Source organism: Palaemon carinicauda, chromosome 16 (genome assembly GCF_036898095.1).
Source record: "Palaemon carinicauda isolate YSFRI2023 chromosome 16, ASM3689809v2, whole genome shotgun sequence".
Taxonomy (NCBI): domain Eukaryota; kingdom Metazoa; phylum Arthropoda; class Malacostraca; order Decapoda; family Palaemonidae; genus Palaemon; species Palaemon carinicauda.
In genome coordinates, this window is record NC_090740.1 from 31,646,726 (window position 1) to 31,664,225 (window position 17,500).

At 33.2% G+C, this 17,500-nt stretch overlaps 1 protein-coding gene across 6 annotated transcripts in view; it reads left to right on the forward strand.

The window, feature by feature from the left end:
* The window catches only part of LOC137655717 (rho GTPase-activating protein 18-like), a 451,738-nt gene that overhangs the window by 211,434 nt on the left and 222,804 nt on the right, over positions 1–17,500 (forward strand). The window contains exon 2 of one of the 6 annotated variants that reach the window (XM_068389727.1): positions 264–301. The exons of the other annotated variants lie outside the window; for them this stretch is intronic. The gene's annotated coding sequence lies outside the window, so the exon portion shown is untranslated. The remainder of the gene's footprint in view (positions 1–263; positions 302–17,500) is intronic. 6 annotated transcript variants of the gene reach the window in all.

The following is a 17,500-nucleotide window of genomic DNA, read 5'->3' on the forward strand; positions in this document are numbered from 1 at the left end:
TATTTTATTGTTATTTTTGTCATATTATTGTATGGTATTTACGATTATTTGAACGGATTTACTCCCTGTAAGTGTATACGTTCATCAGCAGTACTGTTTACTATAACTGATATTCTATTGCACAGTTCAGAAGATATCTCCTCATTATAGTTTAAGTTTGTTATTTTTTTTTTTACGTTAGCTGAGGTCACGTCCTACTTAATTTGCGATAAGTATTTTTTCTTAAAAAATAACACAAATGTTAACCATATTTCTATTTGCAGGTACATGACCCGGCTTCTGAAGTGCACATTGAGCAAAGGTGAAGTATTTAAACCCTACAGAGTTCAGCCTCGTAATTCCCTTCTGGGGAAACTTTAAAACGATGTAAAAATGATCTGATGGATCATATGGTATGCTGGTCATGTATCCTTCTGTTATGCTAGAGAGAGAGAGAGAGAGAGAGAGATTCGGTTTCTAATTTTGTCATATATTATTAAATATATTTAACATATGTTTGCTGTTTTTTCATGAATGATTTAATTTATTCATTTACCGGGCCTGAAAAACAAGAACAAGCACGAAAGAGGCAACTCTGCTTCCTCTTGTTTTCTTTCTATAAAGAAAACAAGAGGAAGGATGGTTAACCTCGCCAACTCTGGAGCGGAAGCGCTGCAAGTAATATTCAGAGGCAAATAGGATTGCAGGTAGCAATTTCCCACACGAACCTCGTGTTGCAGTTTCTTGCACGATGAGGCGCTAACCAAGCACAAACACGGCGGAACAGCCATTTTAATTGTAGTGGGAAATCATAAATATAAATAAATTGGCAGTTTAATTTTGAGGTCAGATATGAGAATAGATGTTCAAAGGGTTAAATGGATTTTACATATTGCTACATAAAGAAATATACTTGTTACATGTTCCACGTCTCTCTCTCTCTCTCTCTCTCTCTCTCTCTCTCTCTCTCTCTCTCTCTCCCCTTAATTGTAGTGGACAATCATAAGCATAAATTAGCAGTACAATTTTGAGGTCAGTTATGAGAATAGATGTTCAAATGGTTTAGTAGATTTTATATATTGCTACATAAAGAAGTACACTTGTTACATGTTCCACGTCTCTCTCTCTCTCTCTCTCTCTCTCTCTCTCTCTCTCTCTCTCTCACACACACACACAGAAAGCAGTAATTCATACCTTCTTTATTCATTTATAAGCAGCCATTTCAAATTTCTGACCTGGTTAACGCAGGAAGAATGAACCCAATCGAAAAATAAAGGCAAAATAGAGCATTCAAGAGGTCCGATCTTCCTGTGATCCGAAGACAAGAGTTTCTTGAATCTCTTCCGTTGGCCCACTTAGATCACCCATTGAATAGAGCATTGTTACACTCTTTCCTTCTTTTTTTTTTTTGTGTTTCTTTTGTATTTTGGAAAGTTTCTTTGCTGGAAGTTTATTTTCGGCATGATGTAAATTTATGGGTTGGGTATCAGTCCGAACAATTATATTAGGAAATATATACAGATGCATACATATACTAACTGTGTATGTATATATATATATATATATATATATATATATATATATATATACAGTATATATGCATATATATATGTATATATATATATATATATATATATATATATATATATATATATACACTAATCTATATAATCATGAATCATTACCTTGCTAGCGCTATTTGCTTGTGAGTGAACACTGATATGGTTATATGATAATGTTACACAATTTTCTTTTCTGTATTGATGAGTTTGTGAGAATTATTTGTTACTGACACATACCTATAAGTTTTTCTTGATCAGTCTTATAAAGTTTGTGAACTGAATGATTGCCTAAATCAATTATCAAACATTTTATTCCAGTGGTCACTGCCTAGCTATTAATATTTTTGAGCATCGAATTCTTAGAATATTAGTGTCCCTGTCTTGCCTTTAGTTTTTGTTTTGTATTTTTAGATATATCATTCTAGTAGCATTGTGTTACTTGATTTTTTATTTCCGTTTCATTATTTTTCTAATAGTATAGATATATATATATATATATATATATATATATATATATATATATATTTATGTATATATATATATATATATATATATACACACATATATATATATATATATATATATATATATATATATATATATATATATATATATATATATATATATATATATATAATGTGTGTATGTATATATATATATGTGTGTATGTATACATGTATATATGTATATATATATATATATATATATATATATATATATATATTTATATATATGTGTGTGTATGTGTTTGTATTGTTATGTTTTTTCTGATAATTTGGTATCCGATGTATTTTGATATACATTATATGAATACGTTATGCACAAATCGATGCATAACAAGAACACAATAATTTGACCGTGGCTGACATTCAGTTCTGTTCTTTGTTTGCTTTTACAGTGAAACACAAGAAGGAAATTATTTATACTTTAAATTCGCTGTAAGTTGATTCCGCTTTATTTCCCTGTTTGTTTGGTTTCTTCCTAACAAAAACAAACATTATCATGAAGTTTCATTTGTATCTGGCAAAATATTTTATTCTTCTTTTCATGGCTTTCATCACACGGCATTGAACATTTGCTTGTAAAAGCTGCTGTTCATTTATGTAATGTATAGTTAGATTTCGGCCCTTTTCATTCTCCGGTTTTACCTAATCATCTTGAGCACAAGCGCTTTAATATGGTCACTAGTTCGCTTAGTAAAAGTGATTCTTAGTACCAAAGTTCCTTGCGTTATGCACTAATAAATTATGGGAGGTGATCCGTTATGTATTAATTCGTAGCCTAATTGGCAACTATTGTACGGGGATGTGCTGAAGCAATTCACTAGCTGGTCACTCGGTGTCTGACCTCAACAACTACTGGCTATTTTATTTCGATTTTTTTTTTTCATTGGTTCTTGCATAGGCGATTTTACCCAAATTGATCGTCAAACCTGATCTTATGTAAGGGCTTTGAATTTTGGAGTAACTTCAAGATTTGATTTGGAATATTGAAAAGGCCAAAGCTTTTGACAAAATTCATAAGGGTGAATTTTGGGCGGGTGGATAACCATTTGGTTGAAACATATATATATATATATATATATATATATATATATATATATATATATATATATATATATATATATATATCTATATATATACACAGTATATATATATATATATATATATATATATATATATATATATATATATATATATATATACAGTATATATATATATATATATATATATATATATATATATATATATATATATATATATATATATATATATAAACGTTCATTCAGGACTACTATAATAGAGGACATAAATGGTAGCTCGTCTAGGTTAGATGTCTTATGCCCGAAGGGGAACATGATTATTCGCTTCTTTATAATGATTTTCTTCTTTACAGGTCTTAGATATAGCTTAGCGTGAAAAGCTTAATGTGAAAATTTGAAGAGGAATTTTCTTTTTTGAATATATTGGCCTTTCAAGCCCTGGTATTGATTAGAAAATAAACAATAAACAACGATGTTTAGCTTCAAAGTGCTTTGTTTGTAAATGCTATATTTCATACTTAGAAAAGTATTATATAATTCTAAAGAATTGCCCTAAAATGTTTTCCTAAACTTTGTAGCTATGAAAATAATAGTCAAGTTTCAAGAATTCTAGATGAAAAGGAATTCATGATTATGCAAATTATGAAATCATACAAATGTTGTCTATTTCAAAATACAATATATATATATATATATATATATATATATATATATATATATATATATATATATAAATGCATTTGTTTATTGAACTACACGAGTTGAATGGAAATAAACGAACTACAGTAAGTGAAGGTATAAATAAGTAAAGTGTTGAACGGTCTAACATTAGTATGGTAAGACATTAAAGTAGGCCTACTTTCGGTTCCTATTGTTGCTTGTGAATTGTACGCATTGATGGGAAACGAAGCTAAATATATATTTCTCTCTCTCTCTCTCTCTCTCTCTCTCTCTCTCTCTCTCTCTCTCTCTCTCTCTCTCTCTCTCTCTCTCTCAACAAAGGAGGAGTAGAACCATTTGGTAGGTATTTTCCGCCTAAAGACAAAAGTATGGGAAATATAAATTATTATTCAGATGTTAATAAAACATTGAGTGAAATTATATTAGTCCATGGGCCAGAAAGTGAAACCCTCCCCCCCCCCCCCTAGGGAATTTTCACGACCCCCCTAGTTTTCTTCCTTATGGTGTCCTTTATGCATATCCGGGTGTTTCCAAACACATAAATGTGGCAAAAAGGCAAAATTGTCACTTTTTGTACAAACCGCACGCCAAATTTTCACATTTTCCGCCGCACTGACTTTGTGTCGCTTTATTGGCTCTAACTTCCTTGATATCCAATCTAAGTGAACATTTTTGGTACCAACATAATGCCAAGATCAAGAGCTACATTATGGTATATAATTAAGTCCATAATTAATGATTATTACGTATTCCAGGGCCATTATTGTACCCCCTACCCTTAATTTTTTTTCGAAAATGGGCACGTGTAACTAGTTGCTACTGATACTGATGATATTGTTGAGGCATTTGGTTACATTTCTGTATTTGATTTTGTACATAATCTTATTTAGAATATTGCATATCAGTTTCGTTCACTAATTTCCCAAAATATGTGAATTAAGTGACAATAATCAATTGATTGTATAATGGCCACATATTTTTATTGATACCTACTTTGTAGGGAACGCTTCTTAATAACTTCTGTAAATCGTGACATATCTGCATTAATTTGGTGCTAATCAAATGCTTGGAGCATATACAACTAAGCTTGATGATGTAAAGTTAATCTGTTACTGAAATCCATTACCTAAATTGCTGTTACCTATCCCCCACTCCTTAAAAATAGTTCAAATTTCAATTGACGGAACTTTGTTCTACCCTCATCTTCCCTATCATCTCTACTTTCTGGTACCAAATGGCAACAAAACAATTTATCTTTATGATTTATTATAAAAAAGAGTATTTTACTAACATTTAAAGAAGGAGATGCTTTGAAGAGAAGTATACTGCTTGGACATTATTCACTGTAGAGTGGGCACCACATACTTATATCATGAATATGCATGCACAAACATAGTAAATATGACTAAAACTATAAATGTAGGACACTACCTATTGCAGTGTGTCTGACTTTCATATCTGACAGATGTCATTCACTGAGAGAACCAAGAAAATCATTGATTAACAGTAGAATAAGATAAATGTAACCAATATAAATGTCATTTATAACTTAAACTGACAACTAATACCAACAAGTAAATGGTGAAGAGCTTGGAAGTCTACATCAATGTTTGAAATCTGCGAAGTTGTGTTCATATAAATATCATTATATGTGGGGTATGATGGCCTAGTTAGTCTCTCTTGGCACTGGCAACAGACAACTACAGAAAAGAACTAGCTTGACAATTTACACATTGCATTCATGATTCTTCATCATAAATGTTGTCGGCTAGGTTATTAATATCAATATCCTCTGTATCCAAATCATCATCGCTGTCAGCTTCTCTGTCTAGCATGATATCAATGAGTTCCTGTGGCAGTATATCACCTTTGACCCAGTCAGTCTGCAGCTGTCCTGAGTCATCAAGTTTCCAGCCTTTGCCTACTGGACTTGGTATATCTGGATATGGCACACTGGACTTATTCCAAACATATGCTTGGTTGTTGCATCTGAGGATATGCATGTGCAGTGATGACCTGCATGGTAGGAGCAAGCTCAGATCAATGCCATCACAACTGGACAAAGTTTGGCCTTTCTTGAGCTGGAATTTTTATCTAAACATATCATAGAGCAGTTTGTTTATGTCTTTGTAGTTGGCCTTTCCATACTTACAGCAGACAAACTGTTCAAGTTCACTGAATGTTTCTTCAGAAAGTTCAGCAGTGGTTGCTAGAGAGATTAATGCTGAATGGTATTCAGGATGGGCATCAAGTGTCTTCTTTGGTGTAAGTTTACCTTGGCGAACGAAGGCACTTGTCGTATCGCATCCTGTGAATGCATGAAAAGAGTACATGAGTTTACAGTAATCTGTACCATGTTTGCTAATAACAGCTCTCACATCAATTAGTCTTCTCTTGTTTGAAACGCCAGTATCAAATAACACAGACGGGTCAATATCTTGAGAAAACTTCAACAGCAATAAGAAGACATCAGTATCTGGTGAACGGACTACAATCACCTTTTCTGCACAAAATGATTTGGCAGCATGGATGCAATGCAGAATGATCCGAGTATCTGCTTCCTCCTGTGAAGAAAATAGGTCCTTCGCCTGCGTGGTCTGAACAGTTAATCCATCCTCACTTGTAAGGAGAGTGCATTCGTCCTTATACACAAAATATACATTAATTTGTAAACTCTTATTGCACGGTTGTAATGTTTGCCCCTCAACATTTGATCAATCGATCCACTTGCACATACACCAGCCTCAATAATGATGTCCTCAAAGCCTGTGGCAGACATCATCTTCCCGATGACTCCAAGGTATGAGCAGATTGTATGAAATGCCCCAATCCTTACAAGAACAGCACTGTATTCTCGTGGGTTTGCCACATGATAAAGTAAGCTTTCATTACTACAGCTAGATCAAAAGTTACGATAGTGACCTCCTGCTGCACATCCTTTGTGGTCTGCTGACATAGTCGGAGTATGTGCTGAACTGTGGCATTATCAGTAATTGCCCTATGTACTGGCACCATGTAATCAACTGTAGACTGAGCACAGACTTCAACATAATTACCTTTTCCAGTCAGTGACAACCATCCAGCCCAACCAGGAACACTTTGTTCATTAGATTTGTACAATCTTGCAATAGTCCAAGCAAAGTCTGATTCCTTGGATTCATGAAATGAAACTGGTATTGTCACAGATACATGTTCCACTCTCAAATTAGGCTCAGTCCTACTCATGAAACAAGGTGGCAGTTCTTTATCCTCATAGCGAATTGACCTGTCTTTATTACTCTTCCCTGACTGCTGAGGTGGCTGCTCCCTGTTCATGCCAGAACTTGCACTACTAGATGTCTCCTGAATGACAATACCATGTGCTACATGTGTTGTTCCAGCCCCTGATGGTGTTTCTTCAGACAGGTCGAAGTTGTCCCAGCTGAAGTGGAGAACTATATTATTCATACAGGATGATATGGCTGCAGGAAGTAAGGATTCCTGTGTGTTGATTTGGTTACATATGGCAGTTTCTAGCTCCATCACTTGGGAATATGACCAACAGTGACCGAAATGATTCACCAGTGTAATGAGCTCAGTACTTCCTGTCATATGTCTCAAAGTTATTCCAAGAAGAACATGTTTAGGCATTTTCCATTCTCCTCGGCTCATAGCATAACATACATCTTGAGCAAATGAATCAACCATCCTCTCCAACTTTGACGAAATATCTTTAAATGGTTTCCCACATAGAAACTGCGACAAAAAGTTAATCAGGATTAGTGGTGGTTTGTTCTCTATGGACATCAACTGCGCTGCTGTAGGTGGCCATGGCAGTATGTCTGCTTTCCTTTTGGCATCCATCAGTTGTCGCCTGAGCATCATAGCTGCTTCCTGGAGAAACCTTTCCTCAGAGGTGGCCATCTCAAATACTGCCTCTACTGCTTGTCCAAATGGTAAGAGATCAGAATATATAAGTTCACTTCAGTATTTGGGTGCCCAGAATTTAACCCTGTGATTAAAATGTTTCTCCAACTTATCCTTGAGTTTATAGATTTTGTAGTTTGGATTGTAAGTTGATGGATGATGTTCTTGTAAATATAGCAAATATTTCTCTTTCAACATTGTCACACGTTCTACGTTGCACCCCTTGATTATATGTTCTTCAACACAATCACAGATGTAGGAGAATGCTTCGCTATGGGCACCTAAATGTTCAACAGCACTCTGATCCGGCTCTTTATTAACATTTCACTCCTGCTTACGAGTGTAATCTCTGCGACAAGAATTATGATAATGTGCCTCTCGTGCTTGCAAGTCACAGCCTTCAATCTTTCCAAGTAATGTGTAGTCATTTTTATGCTTTGCAGCCTGTAGTATTGACTCAGCTGCAGTTTCTGTAACACACTTTGTTGGAAACTCTCTGACACCTCTGAAGGAAATAAAATTGATGAAGATGATACTTGCTTTCGATTTGAAGTTGAAGGCCCTTCGTCATCTTCAATTGGATGTTGTCGTTTCTTACTTTTGATATGACCAACATTTATAAACTTTTGATAACAGTTCCTGTGTATTCCATGGGTATTTGCATTCAGCGTCTCTGGAACTTCTTCATAGATTTCATGCATCCTCACATTAGCATCAGCACTAGCTTTGCGGAGCTGCACTGATTCCTTGATCTTTTCAAAGCTCACATCAGTCAGTTTTCGAACAATTTTGTCAGTTTTCTGTTCAGAAAAATGTATAATGTAAGTCCTTTTGGCACACTGCAGAGATTTCCTCTGACTTTTCTTTTTCAGTAAACTAACTGGGCGTTCTGCCATGCTGACTAATTATCACCAGTTAATATTGGATCCTTTGCCTGAAATGCAAAAAGCTGGAGAATATATTGTTATCTATTGACACCAAAATGGTGCAGTTATGTAACAATTTACAGAAGTTACGGAAAAAAGTGGGTATTGCTGGTAATATGTGGCCATTATACAATAAATTGATTATTGTCACTTGATTCACATATTTTGGGAAATTAGTGAACGAAACTGATATGCAATATTCTAAATAAGATTATGTACAAAATCAAATACAGAAATGTAACCAAATGCCTCAACAATTTCATCAGTATCAGTAGCAACTAGTTACACGTGCCCATTTTTGAACAAGAATTAAGGGTAAGGGATACAATAATGGCCCTGGAATACGTAATAATCATTAATTATGGACATAATTATATACCATTGTGTTGCTCTTGGTCTTAGCATTATGTTGGTACCAAAAATGTTCACTTAGTTTGGATATTAAGGAAGTTAGAGCCAATAAAGCGACACAAAGTCAGTGCGGCGGAAAATGTGAAAATTTGGCGTGCGGTTTGTACACATTTATGTGTTTGGAAACACCCGGATATGGATAAAGGACACCATAAGGAAGAAAACTAGGGGGGTCGTGAAAATTCCCTAGGGGGGGGGGGGGGAGGGTTTCACTTTCTGGCCCATGGACTATATAGTTTGCAGATGCATGCGTTGTAACTATTTGTGTCTACCCCTATATCATGTATGAATGAATAAATGTACGAATCAATTTCAAGTTTAGTATTCAATCCTAGAGGTATACATTTTAGATCTGTAACAATAGTAAGAAAATATATTTTCCAAAATGGAAATTTCTTATAGCAAATCAGTGGCTTCTGTTTGTGATTTTCTTCGCCCTGTGAACAACTTTACCTAAATTTCGGTATAGTGAGGTGACTGAAAAGTCCGAGTTTTGTCTTTGAGTCTATATAAAAGTTTTTTTTTTTTCTTTTGATGAACAAAATTTAATAGTTTTGTCTTCGCTATTGTCATTATAAAAGTTTCGGTTGCTTTATATTGTTATAATTTCTGTAAAAGTTCTAGATTTTATAATAATTGTCGCATGTATATTTTTGATATTATTGTTGCAAACTTTGTCGTGTTTGTAAAGAACAGTTGTTTTGTTGCCTTCGCCAAAATCGAAGATTTTATGAAGGGCATGGATTTACATCTGTTGTCCGTTTCTAAGGTTATTTATTCGTTTGTTTGTGAGAAATTTTACACGAAAACTAGTATCGATTTTGACCAAACTTGGTAGTCATGTTAGGTATGACCCAAGAATGATTATATAACATTTTAGATAAAGTACAAGTATGCAGCAGTGCTTTAAAAATTAAACGCAATTTTAAGTAAATTGCAAATATTTTGTTAGTTTATTTTTTGTTTGTGACCAACATTACGCAAAAACTACTAAACCAATTTCAGCGGAACTTAGTGGACATGTGGCGTAAGACCCAAGGACGAATCCATTAGATTTTGAAGAAAATAAATCTAAGTACAAATACGCAGTGGAGTTAAGAACAAGATAAGACTGCTTGGCGTGGCGGAGGCATGCTCTCTACTGAGCGAGTGCCCGTCTTGTTGTTAGTGTACTGCTTCCACCTAATGATCAACAGTATTTTTTTTACTTTATGTCGTGATTTTACATGATGCATCAATTTTTGTTGACTGATTATTTTCTTTATTTTATCAGGTTCAATTATATCATTGTACGACCCGCCAACATTGGTAAATTCAGTATGAAAATGCATGTGCTAATGGCGTAAGGTCCAATTGAGGAATAAATATTATCCACTGGTATTCCAATTTATAGGGACTAAGAAATTTATATGGAAATTAGGAAGACAAAGTTAGATGTCTTCTCATGTTGACTTGGGAATATTTTTGTTGGTATAAGTGTTTTTAGCCTCTGCCATTTCGAGTATTGAAAGCTGAAATAGAATTCTTTTATCAATGGTAAATTTCTCATTTTTTTTCCTTTTTTTAGTTTTTTTTCTTGCTTGAACTCTGACTTAAGATTTTTCGAGGGCAAAAACTCGACTTTCCAATCACCCTTCGTGGCGTTGAGCGAGGCAGTTGCCGCTGCTAAACATTTAAGTCAAGGTTGTAGAAAGTGAATCCTTTATTAATGAGTCATAGATTTCATGGAGGATAATCTTGAAAAAGAACGAAAGGAAAAACAAAATTCAATGACACAAAAACGCTTGATGATAACAAATATTTTTGACAGGTTTTATCAGTGAAGATTACAACAGATATTCTTTTTCCTTTTCATTGCCAAAGCACTCCGTCCATAACATTCAGTATTATACTTAATCATTAAGCTTTTACTTCTCTGTTTTTTTTTTAGTTTTTCTCTCTGTCTGTCTCCTCCTAGTTTCTACCAATTAGCCCACTCCTACGCTTTCTCAGTCTGTTTACATAATATATATATATATATATATATATATATATATATATATATATATATATATATATATATATATATTTATATATATATATATATATTACTAACTAAGCTACAACCCTGGTTGGAAAAGCGAGGGGCTATAAGCCCAAGGACTCCAACAGGAAAATAGAGCTGTCAGTAAAGGGAACAATATATATATATATATATATATATATATATATATATATATATATATATATATATATTACTAATTAAGCTACAACCCTGGTTGGAAAAGCGAGGGGCTATAAGCCCAAGGACTCCAACAGGAAAAATAGAGCTGTCAGTAGAGGGAACAATGAAATAAATAAAGTTCAAAAGAAGCAATAAAGAATTAAAATAAAATATTTTAATAAAAGTAACACCATTAAAATATATCTTGATTTTATAAACTATAAAGCTAAAAAAGAAACAAGAAGAGAAATAAGATAGAATATTGTGCATGGGTGTACCCTCAAGCAAAAGATCTCTACCCCAAGACAGTGGAAGACCATGGTACAGAGGCGATGGCACTACCTATGACTAGAGAACAATGGTTTGATTTTTAGTATATATGTAAGTATACAGTATATACATACATATATATATATATATATATATATATATATATATATATATATGTATATATATATATATATATATATATATATATGTGTGTGTGTGTGTGTGTGCGTGTGTGTTTGCGTATTTGTATTCTTGAACGTATCGATGTGTGTAAAGATGTGTAGTATATGTGTGTTTGTCTGTGTATACATGTATATATACTATATATACAGTATATAGTGTTCATAATATGTATATATATATATATATATATATATATATATATATATATATATATTTATATATATTGCATAAGTCTGTATATCTATTTGTATGTATCTAGTGTGTGTGTTTGTCTATATATATATATATATATATATATATATATATATATATATATATATATATATATATATATATATATATATATGCGTGTGTGTATAGTGTTTTGATTTTGTATGTATCTAAAATGGTTTAGAGTACTGTGATATCTTGTAGATTTAGAGTATGCAAAGTATTCATCTTGATAACCCTTTCACATTGCAGGCTTCAAATAATGACACTAGAAGTGGAGTAAGAAAAATACATAGTTTTTCCACTGATGCAAGAATTTGGGCACACCAACATCATTGAGAGAGAGAGAGAGAGAGAGAGAGAGAGAGAGAGAGAGAGAGAGAGAGAGAACCATAAGGAAGAACATAAACCCCAGAAACCAAATCACATAGCCAAGCAACTTTTTCTGAGCTTGATCTTGATTCCCGTGAGAGAGAAGTATTTATCTTCTCATAGTATTCTTTCTTTATGACGTATCCCTTTTCCCGAATGATCTTCTCCCTATTTCTTATACGCAGTAAATCCTGTATCTTATATTTATCCTGTTACTCTCATTTATTAACTGACTTTCACTTTCTCATTCGTTACTTTTTACCAGTATATCTCTCTCTCTCTCTCTCTCTCTCTCTCTCTCTCTCTCTCTCTCTCTCTCTCTCTCCACTTTTATCAGTGATCTTTATTTTCTCTCTGCATCCTTTTATCGCCGGTCCTTTTTCTCTCTCCTCCAGTGTTCCATGTGGTTACATGCATCCTTCGCTTTTTGGTCGCCTTAATTAACGTATTGCGTTGCTCCTCACGGCGCATGCTCGCCACACACTTGACTTCGTTACGGAAGCGCTACCGTGCATTTTTGCTCATTTAAGGGTGGGAAGAGTTGTCAGGGTGTCGTCTAGCCCTTTTGAATTTCATCTACGCCCAACTCACTTTTTGAAAAGGGAGACGGATGAGAAATGTTAATCGAATTTTTAATTCAATTTCTTTGTTTATTTTCATGCGGATGATGAAGAAAATCGTCATTATGTGTCTTGAGTTTTAATGAAGTTGAATAAATCGTTCAAGATTTCCGAAGTAACAATATTATATGTTTGTGACTTAATAAGTGCGTGCATACATTTTCTGCATCTTTCATATCTTTTTTTATTCCCTTTGGAGGGGGTGAACCAGAAGGGTTTGGTGTTCGGGGGTCTCGATTACTACTACTACTACTACTATATACATTATATATATATATATATATATATATATATATATATATATATATATATATATATATATATATATATATATATACATACATACAGCATACTCTAACAACAGCAAATGTAGCCCTTTTCAGTCCATTGCAGGACAACATCATCAGACATATCAATTCATGTGTGTGTTTTGACCAGTTTTCATCACCACCATCGCAATTGCGTATTGGTGGTGTTACGAACTTTTCTAATAAACGCTCACAGTAAATCAACCACTTAGTGCGGGTGGCCCTGAATAGTACAGTTTTGCTAATTATGACGAGACGCAAACCCTTTCACCATATATATATATATATATATATATATATATATATATATATATATATATATATATACATATATATATATATTTATATATATATATATATATATATATATATATATATATATATATATATATATATATATATATATATATATATATATATATATATATATATATATATATATATATATATATATATATATATATACATATATATATATATAAAAATGTGTGTGTATGTGTGTATAAGAGTGTGTATATATATGTGTGTATGTGTTTGTACGATATTTACATCGCATTTATATACCTTTACAATTACGCGGAAAGTGTTTTTGGGTAGGTTGCCAACTTCGTACCCATTCGGTGCATAGTTAATAATTGCATTATAGATTTTTCACAATAAGATTTTAAATTTCCTTTCCTTGTGAGGCTTTACAGGCCCTTTGCATGGACATACCACGTTCGGTACATATGCCTTTTTTATGTATATTAAATTCTATACTACTCAGTCCCACAAATAACATGGTGTTAATTCCATCAAGGAACACACCCTCCAAGACAATGAAATTGTATAATCGTATTGAAATAGAATTTGGAGGGATTAAACACTATCGTCACTGAAGGTCACTAAGATGACATTTTGCTAGCGTCATCAGCCCTCCTGTATTGATTTCCTACCGGGATATTTTTCTTATTTGTGTGCGCATTTTTGTCATCGTCATCAGTGAAGTGTAGTTGTGTTCCATCTTGACCTTGTAGAAGTCTAGTATTCGGTAAAGTAACATCAGTTTAGCTAGAAAGTTGTGCTAAATATCTTTCACACACTCATGTATATACACACACACTTATATATCTATCTATCTATATATTTATCTATATATATATATATATATATATATATATATATATATATATATGTATGTATGTATGTATGTATGTATGTATGTATTTATGTATGTACAGTATATACAGTATATCATGGATGCTAACCTCGTTAAAATTGGGTGGCTGGAGAAGGCTGCAGCTTTCTGGTTTCCCAGCAAGCCTAGTCTTACCCTGCCCTAACTGACCACAGTAGATGCTGGTACCCATTGACAGCTTTGGGAACTGGTGGTTGGTAGGCCTCAAGTGTTCCACTGGCTTACCAAGCGTGAGCTAAGTGATGTATCACTCAGGTTGATTGTCCTTTCACTGGTGAGAGTAGATAAATAAATAGATAGGTATTTGATATTGATTAAAAATTTATTTTTTTAAACGTGTACTGCTTTCTGCCTCACTGGAAGGTGATCTGAACATCTCGCCAAGTTTTCCGTTGAAATGCATATTTGTGATGCACATGGTTCATAAGTCATTTGATTTATGAGTTTCATTGAAATTAGTGAAATTCTGTCATGGTTAATACTAATTTTTTGATTAGTCAAAATAATAGTTAAATTCTATTGGAAACTTGATTTAATGTATTCGTTTAGAGATAGTATACTTCTTTGCACTTGAAGCAAAAGCATTATGAAATTAAAACAATGATGTTACACACACTTACACACATATATATATATATATATATATATATATATATATATTTATATATATATAGCCTATATATATATATATATATATATATATATATATATATATGTATGTGTGTGTATGTATTATATTTATATATATGCTTAAACTTTTTTACCACAACTTTAAATATCATGTACCTGGTAGTCAGATGACTGCGGAAATTGTCTGTAGTGATAAAACGCGTGGGCAAACATCCTCATCCAAAATCCCTGAATTCAAGAACATCGACACTTGACGCCTCCTACTCTAAAAGCAAAAAAGTTCTCAAGTGTGTGTGTATATTTTATATATACATACATACATATATATATATATATATATATATATATATATATATATATATATATATATATATATATATATATATATATATATATATGTGTGTGTGTGTAAACTATGTACGTGTTAGCTCGTGTTTGTTTTAATGAAGTCAGTAGTAATCTGATAGACTTCTATATTCACAGTTTCATTCATATTTTTTTCAACTGACTTGTATCAGTACAACTCTCAATGTCGTTTCAGTTTTCATTACAATGTTGAAGGACCAATCAACGTTCGCTACTATCTGTGACGCCATCAAAGTCAATATGTTTAAGACTGTTTACATTTTCCCTCCAATGTCAGAAGAAACTTTTACGGTGATGTAAACAGAACGTGACGTCACGGGGTATCATTGAAAGTAAATTTTTCCTTACTTTTTTTCATTGGTAAAAATCCTTCCAATTATATAATCATTTCCTGAGCAGGTAATTATACTATTATTTTTTTAACTTAATTACCTCATTTTCAACTCACGCTCAGTCCCGGCGTTGAAAACTCTCTAATAAAGAGATAATTAAAGTTGTCGTTTCTCTGCGTGTTACTCCATCCAACAAGTTGAGCAATCGATGTGTGCAGGTCTTCCACTTTTAGTGATTGTTATGCTGATGATGATGATGATGATGAGGTCGCGTGGGACTTTGACACACTTCTTGGTCGTACGATGCTTTTTGTTTTCGGAAGCAAAATAATTTTGAAGACGTTTTTGTGAGAGAATAAAGAAGTATTTGAGAGAGGGAGGGAATGGACCTTCGGTCTGGGGGAGGACGATGGTAAGCTTCAGAGGCTAACTGCATCCATCATGTGAATGCTTAGTTAATGTCACTTAGTGCAATTGCCAAGATGGTGTCGTGAGGTGCCAATTAGTTCCGTCCCTCATTGTGAAGTTATTTGGAGACGATTTCTTGGGTGAGATTGGTGAAGGAGGCGTAAGAATAATTTATTCTTTTTTTTTTATGTGATTATATTTTGTGAATGAAATTTGATTTTGGAAGTGTGGAATATACTAAAGGAAATGAAAACGATTTGAAAAAATTGCCGTGCCAGTTTTTTAATTATTTGGAATTTGAATCAGGCGCGGTCATTAGTTATATTATAACTTTAATGTTTCATGATTTATTGGTTAGTGATCTGTTTATGACAGTGGCTGCATTTAGGTAACAATTTACTTTTTATGATTTAAAAGAGAACTGTATTTCTATGGTCCTTTAAAAAAGGAATACCTTATCAGGGTCTGTTGAAGATAGATGAATATTCATAACTGTCTTGTTCAAAGAAAAGCACAAAACTCATCTTACGATTTCATGAATAATTGAAGAGGATTTGCAGCTTGAAGATCATATTTATTCCATCTAAATTAAGACGAGTGGAGACGTCTAGGTTTTTAACACGTCTATACTCGTAGTTGATCAAAAGAGCAACATCTGCATTTGGAGTGTATTCAAGAGGAGAATGAGGATAAAGGGGAACTGTCACATTCTTGTTAGGCTACTTTTTGCAAATAGAAGTGGACTAAACACTGAAAAGCAATCTTTCCAGTTTCATAGTAAACTGGCTGAACAATCTCATTGTTGTTCCAAAACATATAACCCTTATAGTAGCGAGAAGATGAAGATATGAAAATATTAGTTTCACTCTTCTGTGTTTACATGAATAATTAATTCATGGAGATACTAAAGGCAGAAATAGTTCAAACGGATTTTTTTTTCTAGAACATGATCTCCAGAGCAAATAATAGCGAGGAGAGAAGCGAATCAGTTGCAGAATCCTTAATAGTAGTAGCTGAGCATCAATTAGACAGGATGAATATTAGGGATTGCTTCCAGTTGTTGCCAAATGGACAGACTTTTTCTGTAGCATCTAATAATGTAAATTAATACTGCAGAAGATGAGAATCGAAAAAAGCTACTTTGCAAGATATTTTAATTTCACGAGGACCCTTCTGTTAGGGAAACTGGATATTCTTCGAAAGCAAAAGTAAATAATGTCCTAAGAATTTAATTCTATTAACAAGTCTATTGAAGGTTGATGAGAGACATAAATGACGTTTGTGTATGACAATCATCCCAAGGTTTTTTTTGGTTCTTTGTATACGAATTTACTCTTTGGGGTTGCATGACTGAACTGGCTGCTGTTGTTTATCCGCGGCCTGGTTGGGAAAAGAGAAATTCATTAGATAAAG